The sequence below is a fragment of the Oxyura jamaicensis genome, chromosome 6, assembly GCF_011077185.1.
Source record: "Oxyura jamaicensis isolate SHBP4307 breed ruddy duck chromosome 6, BPBGC_Ojam_1.0, whole genome shotgun sequence".
In the NCBI taxonomy this organism is placed as follows: Eukaryota; Metazoa; Chordata; class Aves; order Anseriformes; family Anatidae; genus Oxyura; species Oxyura jamaicensis.
Window position 1 is genome coordinate 15,505,534 of NC_048898.1, and position 6,000 is coordinate 15,511,533.

The following is a 6,000-nucleotide window of genomic DNA, read 5'->3' on the forward strand; positions in this document are numbered from 1 at the left end:
TGAGCTGTGTTGGCCCATGTGCATTGAAGGTTAAGGATGAAGAAGGAATGAGGCGAATAATAATGCTTAAATAGAAATCAGTGGATTGCTCTCACCTGGAAGGCAGAGTTCAGTTTTGGGTAAGTCACCATGAAAAGATACAACAGCTATAAAAGAAATTTGAGGATAATCAGGGAACTTCTGTATAATGAGAGAATAGTAACCAAGAAGGGAGAGAACTAACAAGAGTTAGAAAAAAGTTGTGAACTAAGAAATTGTAGAAAGATGATTTTAGCTATGCTTTGATGCCAAGACAATTGTAAATAAATATGAAAAAAACAACCAACCAAACTTAACTGATCAAAGTAAATCCAGTAATTTGACGCAGTGAGATCAGCCAGGAGGACCCTTTGCTAAAAGCAGTCGCTAAGGCTACAACTTCACAAAACTGCAGAAAAGGTCATACATTTCTTTAGATACTAAGAACATTCAGAACAGAAAATGCTGAAGACTTCAAAATAATAGTTGTAAATCTTTCAATTCAAGGCAAAAGCCAATTGGCAGTGAAGTGGAAATTGTTCCTTAGGGCCAGACTCTTTGATCACCCCTTTGGGAAAACTTCTTCAACTTCTGGCACATGTGGCTATTAGATAGTGGACCCAGATATGCTCCAATCAAGCAAGTAATTCGTTTTAAGAAGTAGCTCGTTTTTGTTGGCACACTCAGCCACCTGGAAGGGAAGGTGTGTTCCTCTTGTCTTCAGGGCTCTGCTAATGAGTCCCAGTCTTATTTAGGAAGGCTTTTTCCCTGCACCAAATAATTACCCCATAGAAAAACTTGTTTTATTAATTGAGCTAACATTTGGCTTTATTTCCTTTCATCTTCTGTCCTCTTCTGTCCTCTTCTATCTGGGTGGACGCTACCTCTTCATGACTGCAGCAACTTGTGGAGATACACAGCTGGAGGGCAATATCTTCTTAGCACGCAGCTCTGGAGTGCCTGAGTGACAGCAACGGTCATGTCTGTTTTGACATTAAAAAAAACAAAAACAAAAAACAAAAAAACAAAACAAATTACAAACAGGCAGCAGCCAAATGCACGAAACCCTGCATGCATCTGATGCTCCGGGTGCTGCCTTTCTGTTGTTTTCCATGGATCCATCGTGTCTGTTTCTGCTGTACGAAGGTGTTTTTAAAACTAAAAAAGAAAAAAAAAAAAGACATGTTGTTTGTATAAAATAATAATAAAAAACAAACAAACAGGAGTAATGCTAAATAAATGACAGATTATCCAACATGCCCCCTCCCCCAGGGCTAAGAAAATGGCAGCAGCTGGAACATCTTTCAGAAATGAAGTGAGGGGGAAAGCAAAAGTGAAGGAGAGAGAGAGAGGGAGAGCAAAAAAAGGAGGCGGCTTGAGCAGCAGATGGCTGAACTGTGCTCCGCAAAGCCATGGTGGAAGTTAACATCGCGTTCAGGCTGTGCTGTGACTTCAATCAGTGAGCGGTGGCGAGGAGACCCCAGAGGAGCCAGTGTGAAGACTGGGGCGCAAGAGTGAGGAGACGCTTCTCTTCCTATTGCCCAGCAGACTGACTTCAGCCTGAGTTTCTTCTTAGATTTCTGCACAGCAAGAACGTTATGGAAAGCTGGTTGCTCAGCTGCTGGATCCCAAAACAGACTTTTTTTTAAAGAAAAAACAAAATGGGATGTTGATTAAAAACTAATGGTGTAAGTAAGGATTAAAAAAAGTGGGTTTAAGTGAATATAACTTAAATAGAAGCTTGCTCTTCAAAGATACAGGTTTTAGAAACAGCCACTACCTGGCCAAACATGGATGTTTGAAGCCAGCTTATTTAATTAAAAAAAAAAAGCGCTAAAGACAGCATTAAGAGCAGAGGTTTTAGAGGAAGAGGGTACATGTATGGGATTTTCTATTTTTTTTTTTTTTTCTAGTAGCATAGTTGGGATCCACAGTGCTGCAGAACACGTGTTCCTTAGGAAGCAGACAAGAAACTTAGTGTTATGTTCTTCATGAAGACTTGCACATACACTCCTATATGAGGCATAAATAGCGTGTGTTTTTTATACTGAAATATATGCACCATAGAATTAAAGGGGTTACCTGGCCTCCTGTTTGATTTGTTTGATCTCCGATGAAAAAAGCAGTGGGAGCCAGCAGCCCCAGCCAGGTGCTTGTCCCCACCACTAACCCATCTGATGTTTGTAAGTGTCATGTTTCCTAGTGTTTATTTGGGTAATTTTTCTATTTTTTACAGTGATGTTGTAACACAGAAAACTATCAGATCAGAACCTCAAACCGTAGCTGTAGGACTCCAGGCCACCTCCTGGTGTTGCCTCTGGGTGTTAGAGGATACCTCATGAAGCAGAGGGGAAAGGGAATTAGCACATGTGATCTGATGTTTGTCCTTTGGGCCAATTCATCTTCCTTTCTTTTCTTTGCTGGAAAGGGAGTCCATTTCCTTTATTCATTTATTGAGGAATATGGAATTGTTTTGTTGACCTTACCAAGAACTGATCCTAGCCCCAAGCAGAAAACTGCCTTTCTGGTGGACCCTTTCAGGAACAGGGTTTGTCTTGACCAAGGGGAAGGACAGAGTTACTCATTCTTTATAGCATCTGGGATGGGCTTTTACCTGAATTTCTGTCTACCCCCTAATTATTTTTTGGATCTTTCAAGGCAATTAATGTGATTGTGTTGACAGCATACAAAATGTGAGGCAACCTTTTTACAGGCTACGGAACAGAAGAAAGCTAATTTGAAATTTTAATCCTTATTTAACAGAATGCAGAAAGTAAAAGCTGTTGCACAAAGTGTGGCTGTCTGCCCCGGTAGCTGTCTGCTCCCTTTGTCAGAGAGGTGCTGTCCCACACCAGGATTAGATCAGCTAACCCGTGAGGAAGGAAAAGACCATCTACACGCCCCAGGTTTGTCAGAGTAAATACTCTTTTATTCCTCCCTCCACCATCCCCGGGAGGACTTGTGGGGCTTGAACCTATAGGGGGCAAACACTAAATGTTATATTTCAAAACATTTTAAAGACAGCACTAAGCCAGTGAGTGAAGTGGAAAAACAAGAAGCCTTGATATTTTATTCAGTTTTTTTTTTTTTTTTTTTTAAAGCCACAAAGAGAGAGCAAACAGGAGATTACAATTATGCCATTTGAAAAAAAAAATAAATACAAAACATTATGCATGCCTTCTTTAGGTCTGATCTTCCTTGTCTCTTTACCTGATGATGATTAATACGTAAAAAGAAAACCCTCTGTATTAAGTACCTGCATCTTTCAGAAAAACTTTAAAAGGAAAAGAACTGTTGGGTTTTTTGGTTTTGCACAGTCTTGGAGACAAACTCTTTTTTTTGTTTGTTTGTTTTATTTCCTTTTTAAGTTAATGAGAACCTTAGCTTGGTATGGCCATTATCAAACACAGCTGTACACCTTTAGCATTCTTAATGTTCTCTTATGGGGCTAATATAAGCATCTATATAATATATATTATAAATATCACATTTTAAACAGGAAATGGAAGGCATTTGATGCAGAATTTTTGCATGATATAGAAATAATTAAAGTTAGCTAGTGTTTGTTTGTTTGGTCTGAATGTTGGTAGAACCTTCATAGCTTTGTTACAATGAAACCTTGAACTGAAGATATTTAATAAAATAACATTTAAACAGTGCACAGTTTTGAGTGTCACACTTTTCATTTAAACCATGGGATGATGTGTAATTGGCACTTCTGGGATAAAAATCATTCCACAAAGCTATTTTATATTTCAGTATATCATGTAATTAAAAAGAGCCATGTTTTAAAAAAGGTAAGTGATATCATTAATGGAAAGGAAAAAAATACTGACACTAATAAAAAAAAAAAAAAAAAGGATAGCAGAACTCGTGAAAATGGTTGGTTCTGTTCCTGGTGCTCCAGCCTAGCTATGCTGTTACGTCCTTGCTTGGTGTCTGTTTTCTTTGTCAGTATTTCAGCTTTTTTGTGAAATAAACTGTCTTGCTTTTAGGTTTGCCTGATGTAAACTTGCTGAACTCAAGCTGTTAGGCAGCCACTAGGTCTGCTAGCTGGCGTATTTATTTCATGTTCTAGATGGGACGCTCCTGCAGAGGCGCAGATCCATCCAGCGATGTGTGCAGAGCTGTCCGCTCTAGCAGCGTGACGGCTTTGCAAACCAGAAGGCTGTGGTTTGGCTGTGTTTCATCTGTTGGCAGGCTTTTCTTTCCTATCGTGCATTTTCCTTTCACTCCAGCCTTGTACCTCTCAGGCCACTCACAAAACGGCAGCCAGGTGCTATCTGCCAAGAGCTGCCCCACGGCACGCAGGCCCATGCCACAGCCGCCCCTTCCTGCTCTCCGGCCTGTGGTGTGGTTGTGCCACTCCCCGTGCTTGGGACTGGCCCCGCGGGCCAAGCCTGGTGGGCAGGGGCAGCTTCGTCTGTCACAAGAGGAGAACTTGGTGTGCTTCGTCCCTGCGGCTCCCTAGGAAGTAGGTGTCAGTTGGTGCTGCTTGAGGAGGCGACCGCTTTTTCTGCGTGATGAAATAGCAGGAAAATTGTCCATAGTTTAAAGGGAGAAAGTAAGGGTTTTACAGCTTGCTTGAGCTGACCTGTTTGTGGCCAGCTAATAGCTCCTGCTATTGCAGCAGCAAAGAGAGCTGCTGCTACTGCTTCTGGCATTCAAGGCAGCGTCATTCAGCAGGTGAACTCTCCACTGAAGTAGCTAACCATACCTTAATGGTCTTGGAAGAAATGTGGCAGTACAATCCAATATTCACGAGGAAAAGATGCCCATAAAGTTAGTGCTAGTCATCTGTGTTCGTTGTAGCTCTTAACCAGCACAAGAGTCATTTAAACACTGCTATTGAAAGTATAATAGGCAGGCTAATTCTTATGTCAATAATATTTATGAACTATATATATGGGGCCTTTTAGAGGGTTCATGTGTGTGTGTTTGTGAGATTTAAGAACATTAATTGAAAAAAGATGATGTTGGTTTAAGTTGTTCTTTATGTGCCTTCACCACTCACAATTGCTCTTTGTCTGTCTTGGACAAGAGCTCTGAGAAATGTGTAAATTCGATAAATTTTCTCTAGAAAGGTCTCTTGTCTTGTTTTCTTTTGACTTCGCTGGCGGCAGGGATTGGGAATGGCATTGACATGCAGCTCAGTACCTCTAACGTTAGACCTGAAGCTGCAACTTTTTCACAGACTTACTTTCCAGTATGCTTATCTAGTTACAATGTGCTGATTCTGTTGGATGGCATTTGCAGTCTTCCTACATAAGTGGCTGAACATGGTCTCCCAAGTTCGCCTCCCTCTCCCAGTATATGCACATGCACACTGGTACGCTTGGGCTGATTATACTCTGGGAGACTGGATTAATGGTAGCTTTTATTTGTGCCCAAATCTGATTTCCCTTTAAACCAGGACTTGTCTGCTGTCACTTGATGGGTTAGCAGAACAAATTTTGGCAGGATGTTTTAATGCTATAGTATGTACAAGAGCTGGTGAGAAGCATGAACAGCATTAGATCTCAAGTGTTCATATCCCTTCCATTTTATTATGAAAACTATTACATTTTCCTTATGTACAACTGATAATGTAGACAAACGGAGTATCTGACTAGCGATCAGAAGGCGTGATCTGTTCCTGGTTTATGTTACAGTTCTGCAGTGTGACTGCAGACAACCCTCTTGTGTGCTGTGTGCTTCACTCTTTCCCATTGCACGTGCTGATAACAAGGCTGACCCCTGTAGAAACTAATGAAACAGACTGGAGAGTGATGCACAGCAGCTGGGTGGTATTGCTGCTACGCATCACTGACTTTTTTTTTTCTTTTTTTTATTCCCTGAGAATTGGAAAGGTTTAGGGCTGCAGAGTAATGCACCTGGAATACTTGTTTATTTGGGGTTGAAATTGATTTATTTTAGAGCTGGGAAAGGTGGTCCTTGGGGGCACTTAAAGTGGCTTGAGTGGAGGGTTATGAATCTTCCCCT

General features: G+C 41.0%; 1 protein-coding gene across 15 annotated transcripts in view; it reads left to right on the forward strand.

Annotated features, from left to right (window-relative positions):
- The window catches only part of CAMK2G (calcium/calmodulin dependent protein kinase II gamma), a 111,235-nt gene extending 107,916 nt beyond the window's left edge, over positions 1–3,319 (forward strand). For all 15 annotated transcript variants that reach the window (XM_035329745.1, XM_035329749.1, XM_035329750.1 and 12 more), the window contains one exon: positions 919–3,319. The gene's annotated coding sequence lies outside the window, so the exon portion shown is untranslated. The remainder of the gene's footprint in view (positions 1–918) is intronic.
- The last annotated feature ends 2,681 nt before the right edge of the window (positions 3,320–6,000 follow it).